This window comes from Euprymna scolopes, chromosome 13, assembly GCF_053919585.1.
Source record: "Euprymna scolopes isolate OS-2025 chromosome 13, ASM5391958v1, whole genome shotgun sequence".
NCBI classification, from domain to species: Eukaryota; Metazoa; Mollusca; class Cephalopoda; order Sepiida; family Sepiolidae; genus Euprymna; species Euprymna scolopes.
Genome location: NC_136494.1, coordinates 68,690,381 through 68,703,276, shown reverse-complemented (window position 1 = coordinate 68,703,276; position 12,896 = coordinate 68,690,381).

Genomic DNA, 12,896 nt, shown 5'->3' with positions numbered 1-12,896 from the left:
CCAGGAGCAGAACACCCGTACACGATAGCCACAAAAACAGAGCTCACATTACAAAGGTAAGAAACGAAACATATCCCATACACAAACACAGCCACACAACAGATACAACTACACACAAAGAAGCAACCACAATATATCCACATCATACATAAATTCCCAACAACAAACGCAACCAAAACGTACACTAATACCACCTCAAAATTACACAAGAACCTACGCCCTTAACAAACACAACACACCAGACAAGATACCACACAATACATCTCCACAAGAATACCCCATATATACAATCCTACACAACAATACAAACCAAACTATTACTACTCACATCAGCAAACACAATCAAAAATACATTTCCACAGACGCTACATAGCCAACACAAACAACCAAAAAATACCTTTACCCTTACCAAAATATCCCCACAATGCAAAACAAGTACCACATACATCACATAATTAAAAACAACACTCACCCCTCATATTCAACACAAAGAAGCAAACCCCCAAGACACCTCCCTCATCAACAGGCACAGTTAAAACACAAAACCTTTCAAAACAAGGAAACCAATAGCCCCACCATTTTTTAGGAATCCCTCACGGAAAAACAATTCCAGGTTAGAAAAACTTAGAACCAAAATCATCAACTTATCCCTTATCAAAAAACGAAACAGAAATACTGAAGCTGGGCCTAAAATTCTGTCCCACTCCTAAAAAGATCCTTAAAGAATTCGAACGGAAATTTAGACTAACAGAGGGGACAAAGATGATTCTTTAGTAAAAAAACAAATCAACATATTTCCCTAACAAACAAAACAACACAAAAGAACTAAACACCTTCTTTGAAAATCTCTGGAACCTTAACCTCCAAAAAAGAGACAAAAACACAAGCAACCTCACATACAAGCAAAACCAAGCACTCGAAAAGATCCGTAATAATAACGACATAATTATAAGAGAAGCAGACAAAGTTAGTGCCGTAGTAATCATGGACAAAACTTATTATGAAACAAAAATTATAGAACTACTAGATGACAAACACTACTATAAACCCATTAGTACCAACATAGATAACACCACCATTTCAAAAATAACAAAACTTTGTACAACACACAACAACATATTAAAAAAAAGAAAGAAAAGGACTTCCTCACGAATTTCATTACAAAGACAAACAACTTCTACGGACTGCCCAAAATACACAAATCCGACTAAATAAAACATGCCATCGATACACAAAACCCAGAATATATTAGCTCCCCAAACTCTAGTGACCTAACATTTAGACCCATTGTGGCAGGACCAGCCTGTCCGACAAGCAGACTTAGCAACTTAATAGACATCCTATTACAACCTTTCACAGATTAAGTTAAAAGCTACATAAGGGACGACATTCACTTTCTTACTACCTTACCACATACAGTAGAAAACGGGACACTATTAGTTACATTTGACGTTAGCAGTTTATATAGTAACATACCACATGAATTAGGAAAAGAAGCAAGAACATTTTGGATCAACAGACACGCACAAACATTACACCCTAGATTCACAAAACAATTATCATAGATAGTATAGACATAATCCTAAATAATAATTCCTTCGAATTCAACAATGTCAACTACGTTCACACACTAGGTACAGCAATGGGAACGAAAATGGCACCAACATATGCAAACCTTACACTAGCCTACCTAGAAGAAACCTTATATGAAAAGATAGAACAAAAATTTGACAACAACACTAAAAAACTGTTTATAGAATCCTGGAAAAGGGTCATCCAAAACTTACACACCATACTCCAAAACATACACCCCAAAATTAAATTCACCATAGAACAAAGCTCTACAGACTTACCCTTCCTAGATATACTGATAAAAATTAAAGACAATGACATTATCACAGACATTTACCGTAAACGTACAGACATCCAACAATACCTACACCACTCTAAAAGCTGCATAAAAGCCATTCCCTACACCCTAGCAGGTAGAATCTGCACCATATTTACGGACAAAACCTTCGGACAATTCGACTCAAGGAACTACAAATAAATCTAAGAAAAAGAAAATACCCACCACAACTTATAGATAAAGGAATCCAACTTGCGATAAATATACCAGTAGAAGATTTGAGAACCTCTAAAGAACGAAACAAAGAACAAATCCTAATATACGTCTCCACAAACAACACACACAATCCAGAACTTTTCACAGAGATAACGAAAAACCTCTTCCTACTTAACCAAAACAGAAAACTAACGAACTTTCTTAAAATAACAAAAATAATAAAAAGCAAACGCCAACCAAAATCCTAAAACGCATTCTTACTTCATCCAAACTCAATCAAGACGCAACAAAAGGCGTCATAAAATGCAACAAACAACGATGTGGAGTCTGCAACATAATATTAGAGGGAAATACATGCACAATCATGACCCCCCATACAAAGATTCAAAATTAAAAAAGACCTAGATTGCACCTAAAAATGTGGTCTATGTAATAAAATGTGCAGCATGCGATACATCCTACATTAGCGCCACAAAAAGCCTTAGTAATAGAGTACCCCTACATCGATACAACATCAGAATCACAGAAAATAGACACCTGAATGTATCACAGCACATACAAACATGCACTGGAAGCAAATTCGAGATAAAGCCCACCTTCCAAACTGACAACTACTTCTACTTACTAACACAAGAAAAAAACTTCATAGCAAAGTTCAACCCCGCTTTAAACATTTTCCAGTAATTATACACATAGATAGGCAAAACACAAAATACACTTACACGCATGCATACTCAGGCAAATGTGCACCCTCACACACGAAACAAAACAAGCACAATAAAGCACGCGCACACTTTCACGGGCGAGCACATCCATATCCAGTATAATACCATTTCCCTAAACTAAACAAACAATTAGAAACAAAATACACCACTCTACCCACACCTAATAAAAGAAAATCTTTCTAGACAAAGAAACGTTAACCAATATGTGCGTGGTATGTGAATGGATGGGTGTATGTGGGTGCGTGTGTGTATGTATATATATATGGGTGGGTGGATGTGTGCGCGTGTGTATATGTGTGTATGTATATATATGTATGTATACATATGGGTGGGTGGATGTATGTGTGTGTATGTATGTATATGTATGTGTGTATGTGCGTGCCCCTGCATATGTCTCTCTCTCTACATATGCGTATGTGTGTGTACCGACATGCATATGCGTGTGTATTTATGTGTGCATATACATACATATATGTATATATATATGTGTGTGTGTATGTATATGTATGTGTGTGATTGTGTGTGCGTGTGTGTATACATCATCTGTTATCTGTTTTCCATCTTGTTTGTGTGTGTGCGTGTACTTATGTTTGGGTGACTGAGTACATGTATGCGTCTGTGTTTGGATTGAGAAAGAGAAAAAACTTTAACCAATATGTGTGTGGTGTGTGCTTATGTATATATATGTGTGTGTGTGTGATTTTTAATGCATGTGTATATGTATGTCTGTGTATATATATGGGTGAGTGGATGTATGCGTGTGTGTATATGTATATGTGTATATATGTGTATGTATATATATGGGATTATGTATGTATGCGTGTGTGTATGTGTGTATATGAATGTGTGTGTATGTGAAGAAAAGAGGGCTAGACGTACTAACTGGATGGGGATATACAATTGAAAGCTTAGATGGGCTACATAAGAAAGTCATAGCTTTTTATTTATTGCATTATTATCAGTTATAATAGATAACACCTTAAACCCTATATCTTCTAAGCCAATTATTACACGTTTAATCATGTCAAATAAGTTCTCAGCTAGAAGACATTTAGTTGGCATAACATGCACAGCATCCTTATATTGTGAGAATACACTGCTAAGCATAAAAGCAAATGCACTTGTGGCAGATTCATTGCTGTTGTTAGCAAAGCCAACAATATTACCACCTTTATAATCAAGATAAGGTTTGAGATGTATTTCATCAACAAGTAAATATACTGTGATGTCATTCTGCATTAATAACTTGAACTTACCTTTAATATACATGACAAATTGTTATCGTGTTGTTCAATGACAGGGGTCATAGAAGTTGATAAGGTTAATTTTCGAATGGTTGAATAGCATGGTAAAATTACATTTTTAGCGTCTCTTAACAGTCTGTACCCTCTAGGGGAGCAGTTATATAATAAGGAAGAAAATACCATCATTGCACTCGAATAATTAACCTTATTCATTGTCATTATGTTAATTTGTTCATATATGGACTAAATGACATTAAAATATTTAAATGATCATCTTGCACTAATAGCAAAAATGATAAGATTAATTTTGATAAAGGACTTATATTAGAAGTTTTCATTTCCTGTTCTTCGATGTCCATTTTTTTCATGTTTTCCATCAAAATCTGTAGAGTATTTTCCTTTGTTACATGTTTAGGAATTCTATACTCCCTTATAGCACTCATTTCCACATCACTACGTAATACTCTAACGGCCAAGTCCGGTTCAATCACCATAGACATTTTTATTTTTGGACATGGGTATCTCTTTATATGGCATATAATGATGGTATTCTCTTGCCTAATAAAAGTTTAATAATTTTTATCTATAAACGTTAATTTTTTTTTCTAAATCATCAATATTATGGAAAGTTTTACGTCTCCGTAACTCTAACTCGTCAGCAACACTTTCACATAATGCACGCTTAGGAGCAGAATTTGCGTTAGGAGACTCTCTAAAAGTAGTTGATGACGATAAATAGGAGGGACAGTTTGGTAATATTCGAGGAATAGTACCATCTTTAAGATAGGGATTTTTTAATTTAACACTAATTGTCTTTCCAGTCCTTTCATCAAATGCTGATGCCTCTCGCTGTATGTCTTCAGGTCGAAAATGAAGTTCCCATACCTAAAGAAATAATTTAAAAGAAAATTGTACCATGTTTGACTTAATACAAAAATAAATAAATAAATAAATAAAATTACATGACAAAAAACGATAAAATAAAAAAAAAATAAGGTAAATGTGCAGAATTAGTCCACCCTCGAAAAATCCTTTTAAATTACCACTGTTGTAGGTTTTCGGAGGTGCTGAAAATGAAAATAACGTTTAAAATTACGGCAAACTAGTAGTTTCCAAGATATAAAGAGATGTTAGTTAAAAAAAAGGGGGGGGATAATTTAACCTAAGACGAACACCCACTTTATGGCCACTTTTTTTTTTACATTTACATTTTTTTTACAATTACATTTTTTAAATTACATTTTCGTCTCAAACAAGGCGAAGTGCCTCTTTGATGTAGGAATGAACACAACTAAACGTAAAATGAGCACCTACAGTTGACCCCCTCTCCCCGACAAAAATTCTGTTTACACTTTTTGAAAGGGGGTGCTCATTTACGGTAAACTGTGTTCATTGTACCTCGACTCCCAACCCGCAGCATAAAGGTGACCATACTCATTTTTCTTCGCTTTTATTTGTTAAAAAGAAAGCGCCCTAAAAAAAAGCGCCATAAAGTGGGTGCTCATTTTACGTTAAATTTTTATAGAAAAGTGATCCCCCATTTTTTAAAACTAACATTTCTTCATATCTTGGAAACTACTCGTTTGCCGTAATTTTAAACGTTATTTTCGTTTACAGCGCCACTAGCAGTATCAGAATTGTGGGGAAATTTTTGACAACCCTAACACAAAACTGCGAATAACATATACAAAACTCGTAATTTCTCCGTTTAAAGTGAGTTATTTATTTTCTTTATAGAATATACTTACAAAATAAACCATTAAAATTGTTTAAAAAATAATAGAAATATTATTTTTTTATTGCCGGCATTTTGTAAACACTTTTTTTTTTAAATAAAAAATAATATTTCTATTATTTTTTTAAACAATTTTAATAGTTTATTTTGGAAGTATATTCTCCAAAATTCTAACACCTATAGGGCCACGACATTTACCACAAATAATTATTAATAAGCTTTTGGGATGACAAAAACGGTCATAAACTTAAAAAAAAGTTTAATCTATTTCACGCTGATATAAATATTGCGGAGTAAAATAGTTGAACTAAAAAGGTAAATGATTTTTCTTATTTAGAATTATTTAAACAAGGAATTCTGTTTTTACGATATCGCTTTTATTAAATTGTTAGGTGGAAGTACATCATATTTTCACCATACTCTCCATTTTAAATAAGTTTATAAATAATAATTTATTATTTCAGCACATAACTTAAATTACATGTAAAATTCATTTTTTATATACATACTTTCATTTTTATTTTTAAATACGTTCTAAAAAAATAAATAAATAAAAATAAAAAAGGCGCGTTTTTTTATTTTTAAATATCTCAAACATTTTAACACTTACTCTGCTATATTTAGATGGAGTAAAATCCTTTCTTTTTATTGCATTAATCTACTGGTAAATTATTTCCTTTTTTTGGGGGGGCGGGGAATGAAAACACGTTAACTTTTGGTCCATTTTCGTAGTTACCTCGGCATTTTGGAACTATACATCTCGACGGCACGTTTAAATTTATTTAACCCTCCAAAACTTTAAAGCAGCTTCCGGTTTAGTCATGAAACACGTGACCAAATTTCAACAGATCAATGTTCATGACGTCACCAGACTAAATTATAGTCGTCGCTAGGCCATCATATTACGGTAGCAACGCTATTAGCGACAAAAAGTTTGATATTGGCATTTCTCTGAAAAACACATTCAGTGTTGTCAGATGTAAAATGTTTTTTTCTTTGTGTTTACAAGGTGGTCACCGCTTATCAAGCCACTCGGGGATAAGGGTTATTGCGTGTACAGTACATTAATGTTGAAATTTGATAAAGTGTCTACTTAAGGGGGCGGTTCATCAGGAATTTGTTTATGTTGGACTTGAAAACATCCAAGTTGTAGTCAGGTGGGAAACAGGCAGACGGAACAGAGTTCCACAGGCGTGCACTTGTAAGAAAGACACTTAGTTCATGGAACCTACGTTTTGGTTTTGGCACAGATAAAGAGTGGGGGAAATTTTTGACAGTGCTTTCAGCTAGACGGGTGTTTTTCCTGAAAGATCGGCGACGGGGGACCAGGGATTGGCGCTCAGACGAGCACCTGCCATGGAAATAACGATAAAACAAAGACAGGCTCGCAACCTCTCTCCCACAGGAGAGACGTTGCAGGGAAGAGAAAAGGGCATCCCCCACTAAGGCACGAAGCCTATTTTGAACTCTGTCAAGGCAGGATAGAATGTTTTTAGAAGCTCCTACCCAGATGTGGCAACAGTACTCCATCCTTGGACGTACTTGGCTTTTATATAAGTAGAGAATTGCATCAGCAGTGAGATATCTTCTAGAGCGGTTGAAGGATCCTAACATTTTCCAGCGACCTTGGCAATAGACTGGATGTACATGTTCCATTTTAGGTCAGGAGTAAAGGTGAAGCCCAGAAGCTTATCAAAGCATGGTGCTTCCCCTAGTCGAGAGCTATCCATTTCAGTTGATGCCAGATGGGGATCAGAGCGTTGATGATGTAAAGATAGGAGCTTGGTTTTAGATGCATTAAAGTAACCAGCCACCTCTTCCCCCACTGTACCACGCACTCGAGATAAAAAGAGAGATAATAAGAGAGAACTTTGTCATTTACAGCCTTTGACGTGTTGCCATAGATGGTTGTGTCATCAGCATAGATATCAACGAATGATTTCAGTATGTGTTTTGGGAGATCAATGATGTAGATCAGGAAGAGAGTTGGGCCCAGGATTGACCCCTGAGGGACTACTGAATTAATACTAAGTCCCTCTGATTTCTGCCCATCAACTACTACTCTTATGAGTCTATTAAAGAGAAATGATTTAATGGTTGAGAAAACATTTCCAGTTATACCGTAGCTGGAAATCTTGTGAAGTAGGTCCTTATGCCATACTTTATCGAAGGCCTTTTATATGTCAAGAGCAATTGCCCTAAAGAGGAAGCCTTTGTCAAGAGATTCACTACGCCTATGAGATATAAACGTTAGCACATCTGCAGTAGATCTAGCAGAACGGAAACCATATTGTATGTCACTAAGAAGGTTATTTCTGCTGAAGTTGTTGACTGCTTCTCTATTTAATATGGATTCCAGCAGCTTACCCATGACACACAGGAGAGTTATTGGTTTGTATTGAGAGGGAGACGACTTATCACCTGAATTTTTAAATACAGGGCATACTGATGAGCTTTACCAGGGTGTTGGGAAGCACTTCTCCTTAACGCAACGCTTAAACAGTTTTGTGAGTATGAGGGCAAGTTCTGGTTGAAGCTTTTTGAGCACTACAATTGGAATGCCGTCAGGGCCAGTTGCTTTACTGGAATAAAGTTTCCGGATTAGCTTAGCAACCTCACGCACAGATATTTGTATGTTGCATAGCGTGTTGTCTGTTATAGGAGGAAATACGGGGAGTTGATGGCATCCGTCGTGTAGGGTAGAATAAGCTGCAAAGTTCTTGGCAAATAATTTGGCCCTGTCTGATGCTGACGAGATTAGAGCAGGTCATTGATGATGGTTGGTAATGATCGCACGTTTCTGTTCAGGATCCTGTTTGCTATTTGCCAAAACTGGTGGGAACCAAGCCGCTGCTCAGCAACTTTGGATTTAACGGACTGAGCATATAGCTCTCTTGCATTTTTTATTACTCTTTTATAGTGGTTGCTGGCAGTCTTGAAAGCAGCTCTGGTCACAGTGCATCTATTACATTGGTAGCTATGGAAAAAGTGATTTCTGTACGCGATGGCAGCAGTACATTCTGGAGAGAACCATGGCTGGCTGTTAGGTTTTTGTTGGAATTTTTTGGATGGTATAAATCGGTCTATGCCTACAATTAACCATCTGGTCAGGTCTGATACTATGGAGGACACATCCTTTTTAATCATGGAATGTAGAGGTAGATCAGATATAAATGTACGGAAGCTATCCCAGTCAGTCGTAGAGTGTTGATATACTGTACGGTGGAGAAGTGCGTCTGAAGACTTATTGCATTTCGTTTTTATCTTAACTGATACAACCTAGTGGTTGGAAGATCCAAGAGGGGACAGAACGGATCATGAACATAGCTCTGGGGAAGTTGTGATAAAACGGTCTAGAAGACTAGCGTACTAACCGGAAGTATCGAGCACACGGGTGGGTTCGTGAACAATCTTGGTGAGGTCATAGGTAATGGCAAAATCATAACAGAACCTCCCCTCATCATCTGTGTTGTTCGAGTGGGTCAACCATTCCACATTGTGGACATTGAAGTCACCACAAATGTGGATGTTAGCCGAAGGATGAGCAGACAGGATGTGGTCGATTTTCTCAGATATGCTGTTGATGATAGTAACTCCGCTGTTGTGATGGCGATAAAGGGCAAATATATGGTGTAAGCAAGTTCAACCCGGAAGCACATACAAGGTAAATAAGGGTTTTTACTGGAGATATCCGTACCACATCGGAAGCCATCTTTAATATAGGCACATATTCCATGCCCATGGCGATTTAGGGGGTCAGATTTAGATGTTAAGTTAGAGTATCCGTTAATTATGAATTCGTCTAGGGAAGTGGTCGGCCCTATTCCAGTTTCACTTTGAAAGAATATGTTCGGTTTCGTCTCCTGTAATTGGGTTTTAACCTCTGGAAGGTTGGAACGCAGACCCATGATGTTGGAGAAGGAGACATGGTAGTAGGGGTCTACGTTGGAGGATGGGGTTCTAGATTTCTTCCTGATATTTCTGGATGTATTTCATGTTGAGGATTTGGGATTTGTGGAACAGGTCGATAGACTTGCTTAGAGCAGGACAGAGAGGGAAAGCAGAAAAGAAAAAGATAGGAATTTTTTTTTGTAGCACATGATAAGTTAAAGCCGTAACTAGTATGGCATCGGGAGGCCTCACCAGAAATTACTGCATTCACCAGATGGCAATACAGCAGCCGCAGTACTTTGCACATGCTGATAGGACAGCCTCCTTAGTGGTTAATCCAAGGTTTGGGTACCTGACTATCAGGCGGATAACTTCAGCCCAGATGAAACGTTTACCTTCAGCACCCTTACTAGTTACATGGCCACAAGGATAGACATAGAAACAGAAGATTTCCGACATCTCAGGCTACTGTTCACGAAGTACTGCCGTCCTGGAAAGCAACTTTTTCTTCGCCCTTTGTCAGAAAAATCACTCATTCGAAATGAGGACTGAGGGACAAATAAGGATAAGCGAGAGTACCGAGAGCTTCCGATAACGCATCCACAACGTGTTTTCTACTCTCCGTTAAAAAAAGGGGGGGGGTTAAAGGACCTAATAATATTTACTTAGTAAAAGTCCGTGGCTCTAATTCGAGATTAAAGATATTTGAAGATAAATTCCTCTCCCATGTTTACGAACGAAATGAAAATAAAATACATTAGTGGAATTTCCGCTTAAGGTATTAAACTTTTTCTTACCTAAGAGACACCTCCAAAGAATTATAACAAGGATATTTAGCATCAAAATGAATTAAAAAAATACCGCCGCGGAGTTTTTATGTGTTGATATATTCATTAAACGTTTTTTATTCAAAAGACACCTCTAGCGCGGTTGAAGGCTTTTTGTTCATTGACTTGCTTTCGAGTTTGTCCTTATGGCAAACTGGCTGGGAAGGGTCGCAGTGGGGGGATAGGATTTCGTTTATATTTATATAGAAAAAGTTAAGTAGTAAATACTAAAACAAATTTTTTTCTTTTTTCTTCTCGAGGGGGGTGTATTCGTCAAAATAACATTTCAAACTTTCACTTAAAAAACCTTTATATAAAAATATCTGAAGAGAGCTGAACAAGGCTTGTAACGCGTTATAAAAATATTTTAAAATAAAAAAAATGATAAGAGGCTGAAAAACCCACAAGTGTTGATGTTTACACTCTTAAATATACATTTTTTCTCTCGTTGGAACTAAAGAACCATCACTTTAAATATATATATATATATATATATATATATATATATATATATATATATATATATATTTCTTGGTTAATATTTTCCAGAGCTGAAGCAACCAATGAAGTTTTAACGAGGTTAAATGCAAGAGTGCTCCATACCAAAATAGGGCAAAATGTATGTTTTATTTATTTTACATAAGCATTTATATGTCGCTACACTTTCCTGATCATGTTTCGGTTAGCAAGTTACAAGTAACTAGAGACCTTTTTTTAACTAGAGACAATGTTGCTAATACAAAAAGTGAAGTTCGTAATCCGTTTAAAGTTCACCACTTCTAACTCCCTTACATCTTTTTTTTTTTATTAATGTAATTTACATAATAGCTCTCGGTCGAATCTTTGTTTAATTTAATCCAAAGGTTATATATTTTTTTGTCTCAGTAGAACAATGATTTAACTATTTATTAATATCTAATCGTTTTTATACGAATCTTAAAATGAAGTCTGGAGAAAAATCAATATAATTATATTCTGACACCATTTATAGCCATCTATTCTGACAATAAAACTATGCCAACACGTCGAGGAGCATTAGTCATCGTGATTTATTCAACTCTATTTCTCTCTCTCTTCTGGTTTGTGGCTCGAGGTGCAATAAGAGTTAAAACTGTCTTATTTCTTTTAACACCTCTAAAACCAAATTTCTCTCTTTATACCAACAGAGCTCGTACCTTCATTTCTCCCTAGTAGAAATGAAAGGGCCCTTCCTCTTGAGGAAAACCTATTCTTTTATAATCTCCTTAGACTGAAGTTCACCCCAGAAGTGAAATGGAAGACATAACATTTTTTTGGTAAGGCCACCAGAAAAATTATCGGATTAATTTACCGCTTATCGAAGTAACTTACTTCTAATGCAATCCCCTACTTTTATAAGAGCCAGAAACGCCCTAAAACGTAGTGCTTCTCCCATATCTACGCTGGTGCCGCTCGTAGTACTCTTTGTTTTGACAAAGTACACAACTGACTTAGAAATCTAGCTAGTGATGGCTTATTCTCTTTTCTAAAGCATCTTACACACGGAAAAGTTGTTAATCTCTCTACTGTATCATCATGTTCATGGTAGGTGCTCGACTTAACTCTAATCTTTACATCATTTAAAACGTTTGCATCAAAAACTCGTTTAATAACAACACCAAGAATTTTTTAACTCTCTCTCTCTTTCTTTCTTTCTCTCTCTCTCTCTCTCTCTCTCTCTCTCTGTACCAGAAACCACCCATTTATTGTCGAACACTTATTAACCATTGTATTAAATCGGCTGGTGGTTGAATAATGCAGACACATTTTGTTTGCATAGTGTATTCTTGAACTTCTCGAATTTTCTAAATACAATTCTAATTCCAGCCTCTTAAATATTTTTGTATGTTGCTACTAAAATCTCCATTAAAGTATTTAAGAACTTCAGTTTAAGCCTGAAATTATAATACTCATTAGGTAACCTGAGAGGATCAAACACATTATATGCAGACATACTTGTCTGTTATTATTTCTGTCTGTCTGTCTGTCTTTCTCTTCCCCCCCTCTCTCTCTCTCTCTCTATATATATATATATATATATATATGGTGGCTTCCTTCAGTCGACTGACTATGCATACCCATGTAAGGATGCTTGCGCGTAGAACTGTGTTGGCAAGAGTTGCACAATCTTCAACTTACTGTTGATTTTATAAGATTATTTTTATATATAATGACTTGCATTAAAGTTTAAAAAGCAAAAGTCAAGTATCATGCTACAATTGTTTTCTAAACTAGAACCATTCATTTCGGACGCGCCATTGTCATATCAAAGAACCTAGTGTTGATTTTATAAGTCTGCTTGTGCTAATGGCTAGACTAAGTTAAAAATAAAAATGTCAAGTATCATTGTGAGATTGTACTTTAAACAGAAACATTCAGTCCAAACGCGCC